The 13,950-nt window shown below is 47.5% G+C and overlaps 1 pseudogene; it reads right to left on the minus strand.

Annotated features, from left to right (window-relative positions):
* Positions 1-1,280: 1,280 nt before the first annotated feature.
* Positions 1,281-1,833, minus strand: LOC136384723 (barrier-to-autointegration factor pseudogene; annotated as a pseudogene).
* Positions 1,834-13,950: the final 12,117 nt, after the last annotated feature.

The following is a 13,950-nucleotide window of genomic DNA, read 5'->3' on the forward strand; positions in this document are numbered from 1 at the left end:
ATGTGAGAGGTTCAGAGACAGAAGGGAAAATGAGACCTAGCTGCCCTTGTGAGTTAAGGATGAGGTAAGGCACCTGCAGGCTACAGACGGGAGGGAGGTCTTTCCTGGAGCAGTAAGAGCAGATGTTCTCTGACTAGAAGTTTGCCCTGTTCTATAGACAGGTAAAAAAAAAAAAGGCATGGGCCCTGCCTGGTTGGCTCAGTGGTAGGGCATCAACCTGCCTGTGATTGTTCCTTTTGGATTCCCAGTCAGGGCACACAGTAGAAGCGACCGTCTGCTTCTCCACCCCTCCCCCATCTCTCTCTCACACCCTCCCACAGCCATGGCTCCATTGGTTCCAGGAGTTGGCCCCCTGCACTGAGGATGGCTCCATGGACTGCCTCAGGTGCTATAAATAACTCAGTTGCTGAGTAACATGAGCAATACCCAGATGGGCAGAGCATTCCCCAGTAGGGGGCTTGCCCGGTGGATCCTGGTCCAGGCAGGCACATATGGGAGTCTGTCTCTGACTTCTCTCCTCTCACTTAATCTTAATAATAATAATAATAACAATAATAAAAAAATACATGGTGGTAAGTCTTATAAGCAAGACCCCCAATTTAAATTCTTTAAGGGAGGAGTGAACATTTGAACACCTCCTGTAGTTAAATGTGTATTTTAAATTTTTAATTGGTTGGTTGCTTTGACAGAGAGATCGGGAAACACCAACTTGAGACACGATCTAACCAAAGGAGCTACCCAGCCAGCACCTACATGTGTCCTTTTGCTTTTCTGTACATAAGGCTCCAGTTGTGGCCTACCTGTCACCGGCTCTTCCCCGGGGTCTCTTCTCAAATACCCATCAGTCTGAAGGGTCCTCCAGGAGGCTGTAGGGTGCGCTTGCTTCCCTGGGTGCCATCACTCAGTCCAAGCTTGGGAGGCGAAGAGGAGCGCGGGGAGCGGAGCGGCGGACACCTCAGAGCTTTCCTCCCAGGAGAGCCAGGCCTCGAACCAGCAGTTACTCCGTTCCCTCTCAGTGCCTGGGCTTCCAGGCAAGTCGCCCTGAGCAAACAAGTGGGGGGTTTCTCTGTGCCTCACACTCCCAACGGTGACATGGGCCCTTCAACAAAAATTCCCCAAAAGAATATTCAAAATCTGAGAGAACAAAATTTGCAAAAGACAAAAGCCGATGTACAAGATGGAAGTGAGCGTGAAGAGAGGAAGGGAGGTCTCCTTTTTTTTTTAGGCCACTGACTTGATTGATTTAGAAAACTTTATGTGAACAGTGACAGAAAGCCAAATGGCAAAAACAGACCAGAGGTGAAGATGAGGGTGAGGGAAATGGCTACGAATTCACTCATATAAGCTGGTAATTATCGATCTGAAACTGGGAGGGGAAGAAGGGAGATGCATGCAAGAACAAGAATTCCAAAAAAGTTGAAATGGTGAGGGGAGAGAACTCCCCCAAAGACCCTGGAGGTGAGTAGACAGCAGTTGTTTCCTTCGTAGAGGACAAGGGAGGAGCCCCCACTCCGCTGCACACTCTGGAGACTCAAGGCTGGGGTTAGGAACTGGGGGCTCCCCAGAGAGCATCCCAAGAAGGCGTCACACCACTCTCGGAGGCACCCGAAGCAGCCCGGGGCTGGTTGGCATCGGCGCCACAAGTGTCCTTTAGCCATTCCCGGAAGAGGTCTTCGTCTTTCTTTAGCACCAGAAACTGGCCAAGGACCACGTACGTAGGCCTTGGCAAAGCCCCTTTCCTCCAGCTTCTTGCCCAGGACGTCACCAATGCCTGCCAGGCTCCCCACGGGCTTTTTCTCCCACGAAGTCTCCATGCTTTTGGGAGGTTGTCATCTTAATCACTTTCAATCTGCAACTCTAGCTCCCCTAAGGGCCCCTGTCGCTGCCCGGCGGGGGCTGCTCCCGCCGATACCTCAACCCACTAGAACCTTCTTCCACTTCCGATTCCGCTTGGGAGGTCTCCTTTTATAGAGAAACTTCCCGTCCAGGGCCAGTTCTTAGGCATTATGCCATCTGATTGGTCGTATGGAGCAGTTCTGATTGGTTGGTTTAGGTGCAAATCAGACATAGGAGTGCCAGGTTTTTTTGTTTGTTTTTTGTTGTTGTTTTACAGAGACAGAGAGAGTCAGAGAGAGAGATAGGCAGGAACGGAAAGAGATGAGAAGCATTAATCATCAGTTTTTCGTTGCGACACCTTAGTTGTTCACTGATTGCTTTCTCATATGTGCCTTGACTGCAGGCCTTCAGCAGACAGAGTAACCCCTTGCTCGAGCCAGCGACCTTGGGTCCAATTTTGCTCAAGCCAGATGAGCCCGCGCTCAAGCTGGTGACCTCGGGGTCTCCACCCTGGGGTCCTCCGCATCCCAGTCTGACGCTCTATCCACTGCGCCACCGCCTGGTCAGGGCAGGAGTGCTGTTTTGATTGGACGAAGCAGGTTGAAGTCCATTGGTCAAAAGACAAAACCAGGAACTTCCTGAGTGGATGAATAGACAAAGCGCGGGAATCCCGGCGTTCAGTAAGAGATCCATTGCAGTACACAGAGTACGTGAGAATCCCTTGTCTAGACTCTTTATTATTTATAAAATTTGGGCCGTCAGTTGACCATGGGGCAATCCATCTCAGCAGATAAATTCCTTCTAAAGGTTCACAACAAATGAATCTGTCTTCCCCGGATCCACAGCGCAGTAAGGAGATTTTAAGGGGAGGGTCCCCAGATGAAGCGGGGAGAGGAGACTATATAGCCAAGTCTCCAATGGGAAAAATTTGCTGGAAGAGCGGAAATAGGGGCACCTGGAGCGCAGTGGGAAAAGACTAGGGATTTGTGATGGCTGAGGTCCATACATTTTAAAATAAAATATGTATTTTCCGATGGCTTTAGGCAACCCCTGTGTTTTGGTCGTTCGACCCCCGCCGGGGTCCCGACCCACAGGCTGAGAACCGCTGCCCTAGGGGAAGTAGGCCCCTAAACCTGGCATTGGAGAGACATGGTCTAGCGCCTCTTCAGCAATGGGTCTGTCCTTTGGGGGACAGCAAGGAGGGGTACCCAGTGTTCTGGACACCAAGCCTGCACCCTGATGATTGGTCAGTGTGATGTGTATTAGAACCTGCTCCAAGTGGGCAGCTGGTGGCAGCCTCATGGGGGTAGTGCAGACTGGAGATTTTAATAGCAGCAGCAGGGACAACAGGCAGGGTGCTTGGAATGAGCAAGAGAGAGGCTATTAATTCTCTGTGTGGGAGGGTGGGAGGCACATCCAGGACAGTAGTTGGGAGGTGCTGGGGGAAGCAAATTGGAAACTGTCACTTCAAGTGGGGAGGGAGACCCCTCACCCCACATTCATCAGGGAGGTTAGGCAACAAGTGGTCCTCTACTTGCTAGTTCAAGGAGGAAATGGGTTTTTAGAGTTCTGCCAAGACTCCGGCATTGGAAAGTGTTAGAGCCATTGCAGGAAGGCATGTGAAGAGACGTGGAGTGTGAGATACGCAATTCTAGCTGTTTGTTCTGCGCAAGGGGCCAGTGATCTTTGTTAGGATGCTTCACAGGGTCCTACCACCGTCTGCCAAGTTAGCAGTAGATGAGTTTCCTTCCCTGCTGGGCTTTGAACTCCTTCTGATCACTTTTATATCCCTGTGGCATTCAGCACCAGACCTGGCAGATCCTAAGTGCTCAGCATGGAGAGGAAGAATTAAATGCATCATCTGTACTTTCCAGGGCCACTTTGCAAGTGTAGATAAATAATCTGAATCAACTGTAGCTTGTAATTTGAAATATCTGACTTGTGTTTTGTATACCTCCCCATTTAACTTCCTTCCTTTCCCATCCTAGTAGGAAAAAGGTCTTTTAGCATAATAATGAAAGGAAGTCAAGTTGAGAGAAAGGTCTGCTGCCCCTGCTGACTTTCACCTTAATGAATCTGAAAGACCTGAGCCCCTTAAAGCCCCCATCCCTGCCCACCCTCCCCAGACGGGACTGGGACGGAGGTCCCAGGTCTCTGGATCATACAAGTGTGGACGAGAAAAGGGTCACATAGCAACCCTGAAAGTAATCAGGGACAGGAAAGTAATTTTTTGCTCCATCCTCTGAAAAGTCATGATTGACTAATAAGATTTTTTTTTTCCAGGTAGGTGACAGGATCTTCTTGAGTATTTCTTTTAAGGACTTTATTAATTTTTCAGAGAGCAGAGAGAGAGAGAGGGAAAGAGAGCAAGAGAGAAGGGGGGAGGAGCAGGAAGCATCAACTCCCATATGTGCCTTGATCAGGCAAGCCTAGGGTTTCGAACCGGCGACCTCAGTGTACCAGGTCGACGCTTTATCCACTGCGCCACCGCAGGTCAGGCCTTCTTGAGTATTTTAACTGGAGGGAAAAGCATGTGGCTAAGATTTCATTGGTAGAAGAAAATGAGAGAAGTGAATGGGGATTTGGGAGGTCAATGCCCAAGGTCTCCATGACTTGAAATAGGACATTGAGTGAAGCAGCGGCAGACCAGTCCTCTTTGAAAGGGAGGCAGGTCCTAAGTTCAGCAAGAGTTTGAGAACATGAAGCTTCTGTAACATTTAGAACCATCTGGAGGATAAATAAAGGAGATGGGAACAAAACAAAACAAATATTTAGCTTGTCCTAGGTACCTGGCCCTGCACAGGTCACAAATTCTTTACCATCAACCATTTTATGGAAGGAGAAGCCAGACTCCCCCCACACCCCTGCTCCATTCGGAGGAAGAAATAAGAAAGAATGCAGGGGGAAGGGAGCCTGCAGGGGATAACTGCTTCAGACAGTTCTCTGAAAAGATGCTTGGGGCAACTGGCTACACAGAGAAAGGAAGATAGAACCTATCTGAAAACTCCTTCCTCCTCTTTTCTTAAGACCTTAATTTACAAATTCCAACACTTATTCTCTGACCTCACCTAAACTCACCCTCTCGTCCTGGAGTCCTGTGAGTGACGTATACCTCTAGACAAAGGGATCATAAGCCCCTTGCATGAAAACCTGTATTCTGTAAAAGGTATATAAGATGTAAGAAATATAACTTCGGGGAGCATGTGTTTGGTTGCCTTGCGGTCACGCTCCTCCGCCGGCTAAATAAATCCTACTTCCTTCATCAAATTGGGCGTTTTAGTTCTCCTTTTGGGGAGCCCTGAGGAGCCACTGCGCCACCTCACCCGCAGGTGTTGTAAAGTACCAAAAGCTACAGGATCGATATTAATATTTTAAGAGGCTTAAAGAACATTTTATTAATTTGGCTTAAGGTGTGCAGAGAAATTTTGTGAATAATCTCTGTACTGTGTGATTGGCATAAAACCAGGATAGCCCTTGGCATTGTATTGTAAATGCAAAGGGAAGGAAAACATGGATTCCCTGACATTCTACCACACCTGTGGGGAAAGGGGTGAGTGGCTGGCCAGGTGCAGGAAGAGAAAAGCCAAAATAAGCCTTTTCTTATAGTAATGAGCCATTTGTGGGCATTTGTCCCCAGGAAACTACCTCTCCCATATGAATGCATATAGTTAATGTGTGTGATTCTGGACAAAGAGATGGCGGATAAACATTAGAAAATATGGGGATATAGCCTGACCAGGTGGTGGCGCAGTGAATAGAGTGTCGGACCCAGGTTCGAGACCCTGAGGTCGCCAGCTTGAGTGCGGGCTCATCTGGTTTGAGCAAAAGCCCACCAACTTGAACCCAAGATCCCTGGCTCCAGCAAGGGGTTACTCGGTCTGCTGAAGGCCCGCGGTCAAGGCACATATGAGAAAGCAATCAATGAACAACTAAGGTGTTGCAACGCGCAATGAAAAACTAATGATTGATGCTTCTCATCTCTCTCCATCCCTGTCTATTCATCCCTCTCTCTGACTCACTCTCTGTCTCTGTAAAAAAAAAATAAATAAATAAAATTTAAAAAAGAAAAGAAAATATAGGAATGTCTTTTAATATGTAAAGGGATTACAAAAAAAATATGTAAAGGGACATCTTTCTATCATTGTGTTGACTTGTAAATTTTGTTTTCTCCAAAATGATGTATGGCTTGCAAATTGAACGTGGTCCTATCATGTTAAAGGGCATATGACTATAACCAATAGTGGTAAAGGGCACCTAATTGCAATTTTTGCTACTATAACTTCCCGCTTGCAAAACTATAAAAACCAAGTAGAACAAAGGACCGGCGCTCTTCCTCAGATTTCTGTCAGAGTTGCCACCGCTTGGCCAAGCTAGACAATAAAGCTTTGGTGTGTAATTGACGGATTTTGTTCATGTCTTCAATGTTTCGAGCCCCTCCAGATTAGGCTTAACACTTTGATTCTTGCATTATTTTGAGAAAGGAGAATCAGAGAGAAGGAAAGGAACTTGGCCAAAATTGCCCCAGGCTGGCTTCAGAGTTGTGAGACTGTGCAGTCTCCTAGGGCCCCTCGCTCAGAAGGATCTGTGCATGGTTAACAGCTCTGCTGTTGTCGTCTTGAAATTCTTAATTTTTTTTTTTTTTTGGTATCTTTCCGAAGCTGGAAACGGGGAGACAGTCAGACAGACTCCTGCATGCGCCTGACCGGGATCCACCCGGCATGCCCACCAGGGGGCGATGCTCTGCTCATCCGGGGCATCGCTCTGCCGCAATCAGAGCCACTCTAGAGCCTGAGGCAGAGGCCACAGAGCCATCCTCAGCGCCCGGGCCAACTTTGCTCCATGGAGCCTTGGCTGTGGGAGGGGAAGAGAGAGACAGAGAGGAAGGAGATGGGGAGGAGTGGAGAAGCAGATGGGCGCCTCTCCTGTGTGACCTGGCCGGGAATCGAACCTGGGACTCCTGCACGCCAGGCCGACGCTCTACCACTGAGCCAACCGGCCAGGGCCGAAATTCTTAATTTTTGAGCAGCGGGACTTGCATTTTCATTTTGCTCTGGGCCCCACACATGTGGGTTCTGGTTGCTCCACTACAAAGATGTGCTAGCCAGGTGAGGCTTCAGAACTTTGCAGTCTTTTCAGATTCTTACAGTTTCCTTATGGCTAGTTTGGCCCTCTTAGTTCTGTGGATGAGAAAGGGACCATATACTAAACCTGACAAGCTCAGGGGAGGCCGGCATGGTGGGCCTTACAAACTCACAGACCTAAAGTAACTGCATAGGATGGTCTGAAATGAAAACTTTCGAACTAAAAGCAAGTCATGGCAGGGAGTCCTGTCCTAGGCTGGTCTCCCTGACAAAGGTCAGCCCTTACCTTAACTGAGCCTGTCAATTATCTTTTTGCATCTACAGTAATGTTCTTTGGAATGTCAGGGTGCTTTTCTTTTTCCAAACCCTCAGGGCACAATCACTGCACCCCAGCAGAGATCACAAAACCCCTCATTGTTGTTGTTATTATGTTAATTGTTAACTATCCTGTGCCCTCTAATGTAAAAGAAGTATGTGTCTATTCGTTTTTTACTTTTTATCCAATCCCAGAGATTTCCCCCATGTTGCTCTCTCCCGCCTGCCTCCCTAATCTATCTCCGATGGATTTCATGTAACCAACCTCCTTTGATTGTAATGTATAAAATAAGGTGCCATTCTCTCTAGAGGATTTTCTCGATGTGCTGAGATTTTGCTTCCCAGCAGTTGTCAGTTTGGCTCAAATAAACTCATAAAAATCCTTCCAGGTTTGGATGTTTCTTATGTTGACAGTTCCCTCCTGGCCTGACCTGTGGTGGCACAGTGGATAAAGCGTCGACCTGGAAATGCTGAGGTCGCCGGTTCGAAACCCTGGGCTTGCCTGGTCAAGGCACATATGGGAGTTGATGCTTCCTGCTCCTCCCCCCTTCTCTCTCTCTCTGTCTCTCTCTCCTCTCCCTCTATCTCCTTTCTAAAATAAATAAATTAAAAATAAATAAAATAAAAAAAAAGACAGTTCCCTCCTGCCCTTCGTACTTCAAGGATCTGGTAGAGCTGGGCAGAGATGCGGGAGGGAGGTCACTGTGAAGAGCCCACAGGTATAAACTGAAGAGGTGCTGCCTTCTCCCCACATCATCCCTCTAAGGGACCCCCCCTTTTCAGGCCTGCGTGGCCACCTTGGATCTAAGGATTTTCACATCTATCTATCTGTATGGGTCAAATACAGCTTTCTTTTCAACTGAATGCATCTCACACATCTCCACTTTACATTCCTGAACACAAAGGTCACCAGAAGAATGCCCTCCCCCCACCCCAACCCCACCCCCACCCCAACCCCAACCCGTAGACAAAGGCAGAGTAGGGGGAGGGCGGCTAAGAATGCAATTGAGCCTTTACAAGTGGTCATTTTGAAGCTTCAGTCAGGTCTTTGTGTGTGAAGCCCAAAGTAGCCTTTAAGGGTCAGGGCTCACCGGGACCCTTTCTTGTCCCTTGGCAGGTGCTTGGGGCTAGGGGAGGGGTGGTGTGAAGTACTAGCTCAGTATCTGGGAGGCAACCTTATAGGTTGTAGAGCTCTGTCCTTAGAGGTAGGTGAAACTGTCTCTGAGAGCATCTCCTTTGGAAATGGGGTATCTGATTCAACAATGCTGAGCTGTGTTATTGGAGAAAGAAAGGCTTTTTTGCAAGTCACCCTGTTGGTGAGACTTTGAAGGGGTCTGGACTTGGTGTGCCAAAGCCCCCTGGGCCAAAGACCACTTATGTCAGACAGAAGCCCCCAGGGCATTGATCAGCGTTCTAAATTCTAGAAAGACAAACAGACTCTAGAATCTAAATTCTAAAATGACAAATCTCTTTGACCTGTGGATGTGCTGGGGAAGGAGTGGATTCTGGCTGCAGGCCCATGTCCTGGAGAGGGTAAAGCAAGATTTACTACATTGTTGGGAGGAAAAAAGACCATTTCCTGCCATACCTGTGGTGGCACGGTGAATAAAGAGTTGACCTGCAACACTGAGGTTGCCAGTTCGAAACCCTGAGCTTTCCTGGTCAAGGCACATAAGTACAACAAACAACAGCAAGCAATGAACAACTTAAATGAAGCAACTATGAGTTGGTAGTTATTGCTACTCCACCCCCTCCTTAAAATCAATAAACAAAATCTTTAAAAAAAAATGACTCTTTCCTATACCCTCTTAGGTTCTGTGTTGAGGACTTGTGAATTAAAGTTACAAAAGATGGATTATCAAGAGAAAAGACTATTTACACACAGGATTGCTCAATGATGAGTAACTTAAAGTAGGGGGTTAAAATTAGGGGCTTATAATCTAATTTAGTAGGAGAAAGAGAAGGGGAATAATAAGCTCCTATGAGAAGAACAAATATATATATTTTAGAGGAACCAAAGGGGACTTGAAAATGTTCGTGACAATATTTGTACCTCTAAAAGTACAGGTGGTCTTTCTGTCCTCTTCAGGGCCATAAAACTCCTCCAGAGACCCTTCTCCAGAGGTTTATATTTATAGGGGGTTTACTCTTGGTCACATCCAAACTTGTAAGAATTTTTTATGAATTTATCTGAGTCAAACTGACGACAATTGCTGGGAGGCAAAATCTCAAGGGATTGAGGAAATGCTCTGGAAATGGCATTTTCACCGCTTATTTTATCAGAGGGAAGGGGGTTACATGAAATTCACTGGCAATAGATTAGGGAGGTGGGAGAAAGCAAAGTGGGGAAATCTCTGGGATAAAAAGTAGACACATCTTTTATCAGGGGTCCCCAAACTACGGCCCTCCCGCGGGCCACATGCGGCCCCCTGAGGCCATTTATCCCGCCCCCACCGCACTTCCGGAAGGGGCACCTCTTTCATTGGTGGTCAGTGAGAAGAGCATAGTTCCCATTGAAATACTGGTCAGATTGTTGATTTAAATTTACTTGTTCTTTATTTTAAATGTTATATTTGTTCCCGTTTTTTTTTTACTTTAAAATAAGATATGTGCAGTGTGCATAGGGATTTATTCATAGTTTTTTTTTATAGTCCGGCCCTCCAATGGTCTGAGGGACAGTGAACTGACCCCCTGTGTAAAAAGTTTGGGGACCTCTGTCTTTTACATTTGTGGATATAGGGTAGTTAGCAGTTAACAGCTGACACTATAACAATAACAATGGGGGGGTTTGTGGTCTCTGCTGTTTAGCGGTGGTTGTTTTTTGAAGATCTGAAAAAAAGGAAATCGTTTTGATATTTCAAAGGTATATTATCAAGTATGTTATTCTAGATACAAAGAAATACAACAGACAGGCTCAGTTAAGGTGAAGACTGACCTTTGTTAGGGAAAAATACCAACCTAGGACATGACTACTCACCATGGACCACTTTTAGTTTGAAACTTTTAATCTCAGACCATCCTATGTGGTTAGTGTAGATCTCTGAGTTTGTAAGGCTGTCATGTAGGCCTCCCCTGAGCTTGTCAGTTTTAAGATGTAACCCCTTTTCCATCCACACACCCCGAAGAGGGAATTGATGGTGGTCCTCACTTCTCAGAAGTTTGGTTTTTAGTCAGATAAGAAAACTCCAGAAGGCTTCTTTCTGTATCTGGTGAATCTCAAATGTCTTCAGCTTAAAATATTCTTTATATCAACTCTGGTATTCTGAGTGGGCCCTCATACTACACAGCTTAGCAGTTGCTCAGTGAGTATTTTTGTATTTTATTTATTTATTTATTTATTTATTATTATTTTTTTGTATTTTTCTGAAGTTGGAAACAGGGAGGCAGTCAGACAGACTCCCACATGCGCCTGACCAGGATCCACCCAGCATGCCCACCAGGGGGCAATGCTCTACCCATCTGGGGCATTGTTCTGTTGCATCCAGAGCCATTCTAGCGCCTGAGGCAGAGGCCATAGAGCCATCCTCAGCACCCGGGCAACTTTGCTCCAATGGAGCCTTGGCTGCGGGAGGGGAAGAGAGACGCAGAGAGGAAGGAAAGGGCGAGGGGTGGAGAAGCAGATGGGCGCTTCTCCTGTGTGCCCTGGCCGGGAATCAAACCCGGGACTCCTGCACGCCAGGCCGACGCTCTACCACTGAGCCAACCGGCCAGGGCTTAGTGAGTATTTTTGAATGAATGAACACAGTAGTGAGGCTGTTGCTGGATGGCATAGCATGTGGCACAGGGATTGGGGGCAAGAGGTAAAGGCCAAATTCCTCTCTCTGCTGAGGAAGTTGCCCCATATAGCCAAGCTGGGCTCCCTCTGGGCTCAGTGGCATATTTGAAATCCGGCAACCAACCTGTTCACCAGCAACTTTGTGAAAGTTCACCTGACATCTGCTAGGACTTGGGAGCCGACTTCTAAGAGGCTTTGAGGGTAGAACTACAAAGAAGTAGGTTTGGAGCAAGAAGTCAGGAATTTTAAGTCTGCAACCCAGTTCATTGAGAGGGTGACTTTTTCTAGAAAGAAATGGGAAAATGAATGTCTGACAAGTTTTCCTGGGGCTGCTGGCTTGAAAAGGGAGGTGGTAAGTAAGAGAAAGATGACAACCAGCTCTCAAACTGGGCTGGGAAAGGCTCCTAGATTCTAGAGGAGAGTTCCTTCTGTCACCAGAGAGGGACTGGGCCTGGAGTGGGTGTGCCTCAGGCAGGCCAGTAGTGTCTGGGTTCTTGGCTTCATATAAGAAAGATTTCACAGCCCTGGCCGGTTGGCTCAGTGGTAGAGCATCGGCCTGGCGTGCAGAAGTCCCGGGTTCGATTCCCGGCCAGGGCACACAGGAGAAGCGTCCATCTGCTTCTCCACCCCTCCCCCTCTCCTTCCTCTCTGTCTCTCTCTCTTCCCCTCCCGCAGCCAAGGCTCCATTGGAGCAAAGATGGTCCGGGCGCTGGGGATGGCTCTGTGGCCTCTGCCTCAGGCGCTAGAGTGGCTCTGGTCTCGGCAGAGTGACGCCCCAGAGGGGCAGAGCATTGCCCCCTGGTGGGCAGAGCATCTCTCCTGGTGGGCGTGCCGGGTGGATCCCGGTCGGGCGCATGCGGGAGTCTGTCTGACTGTCTCTCCCCGTTTCCAGCTTCAGAAAAATGCAAAAAAAAAAAAAAAAAAAAGAAAGAAAGATTTCACAACATGGGTTCAGGCAATTTTGAGAGCACATTTATTAAAGTTGGGGACAGCAAAACAAAAGAAAAGCTTAGGCTAGAAGAAGCAGCAGAGAGAGCCTAGGTGGGGCTGCTTTGGCCCTCTAGTAATGTTATAGGAAAGAATTGAGCCACCCAGGGCGGAGTGGACTCACTGAGAAGTAAAAATCACAGTGACAGAAGTGGGCCAAGGAAGGGCTGCTTTTAGCCCCCTGAAAGGCTGAGAAGAGGGGGCCTTGGAGACATGTCCAGGGGGATAAGCCCAAGACGGGCTGCTGCTGCCCACTGCTCCCCTGCTCCCCGGGTTGCAAGTTTCATGGGGACTCTTTTTTTTTTTTAATTTAATTTTATTTTTTAATTTGTTTTTTAAAGACTTTATTCATTATAGAGAGGGGAAAGAGAGAGAGAGAGAGGAAGGGGGAGGAGCAGGAGGCATCAACTCCCATATGTGCCTTGACCAGGCAAGCCCAGGGTTTTGAACCGGCAACCTCAGCGTTTCCAGGTTGACGCTTTATCCACTGTGCCACCACAGGTCAGGCTTATTTTTTAATTTTTTTACAGAGACAGAGAGTCAGAGAGAGGGATAGACAGGGACAGACAGGAATGGAGAGATAAGAAGCATCAATCATTAGCTTTTCGTTGCGCATTGCGACACCCTAGTTGTTCATTGATTGCTTTCTCATATGTGCCTTGACCGTGGGGCTACAGCAGACCAAGTAACACTTTGCTTGAGCCAGTGACCTTGGGTCCAAGCCTGTGAGCTTTGCTCAAACCAGATGAGCCCGCGCTCAAGCTGGCGACCTCGGGGTCTCGAACCTGGGTCTTCTGCATCCCAGTCTGACGCTCTATCCACTGCGCCACTGCCTGGTCAGGCTCATGGGGACTCTTAATGTTTAGGACAAAAGAGGCAAAAGTACATGCCCGAGAAAAGGAGAGGCACAGGCATGCACCAGCTTCCTTATCTTGAGTATTTTTATATATTTTCCAAAGGTGGGAATTTTAGGGATGTCTTGGAAGGATCTCAGTGGAATGCATATTTAACAGCTTTCTAGGTATGTCCTTCAATATGCTGATTCATCAAAAGTAGCTTTTACAGGGGTCAGGGTCATTTATTTTCAAAGAATGTCACCAAAGAGGAACTGGGACCAAGATGGGTCCCCCCCAGCAGGGTCTGGAATGTAATCACTTGCTCCTAAGAGCCCTTGGTTAAGGAAGGTAAGATCTTCCGGTTTATTATCTGGCTATAAATGACTCCACCAGTTTGTATAACTGTTTGTCTCAGTTTCCCCATTCCACTTGCCAAGAAATCTTCTTAGCTTCCTACTACCCTGCCTCACTTCCAGCTGGAGGGTGAGGAGTGGGGAGCAATTGGAGAGGTTGCTGCTGGTGGTGGGGTTAACTAGTGACAAACTCTCCTGGCCTGTATTTTACTGACACCTCTCTATCTTGCCCAGGCTGGGGCTCTTGCTTCAGATTTTCCTGTAGTCAATTTCCAAGAAGAAAGGACTTGATGTTCTTCCGGATATGGCCTTGTTCTGGATTCAGACATGAGATGGGTTGTCCAGATGTCCAGCTGGCCCAGTTAGAAATGCTTTGAGCAGAGCCCTACAAAAATAGATCTTTTTTTTTTTTTTTTTTTTTAATTTTTTTTTTTTACAGAGAGAGAGAGAGTCAGAGAGAGGGATAGATAGGGACAGACAGACAGGAACAGAGAGATGAGAACCATCAATCATTAGTTTTTTGTTGTGGGTTGCAACACCTTAGTTGTTCATTGATTGCTTTCTCATATGTGCCTTGACTGTGGGCCTTCAGCAGACCGAGTAACCCCTTGCTTGAGCCACCGACCTTGGACTCATGCTGGTAGGCTTTTTGCTCAAACCAGATGAGCCTGCGCTCAATCTGGTGACCTCGGAGTCTCAAACCTGGGTCTTCCACATCCCAGTTCAACGCTCTGTCCACTGCGCCGCTGCCTGGTCAGGCCAAAAAA

The sequence above is a fragment of the Saccopteryx leptura genome, chromosome 13 (assembly GCF_036850995.1).
Source record: "Saccopteryx leptura isolate mSacLep1 chromosome 13, mSacLep1_pri_phased_curated, whole genome shotgun sequence".
Lineage (NCBI taxonomy): Eukaryota > Metazoa > Chordata > Mammalia > Chiroptera > Emballonuridae > Saccopteryx > Saccopteryx leptura.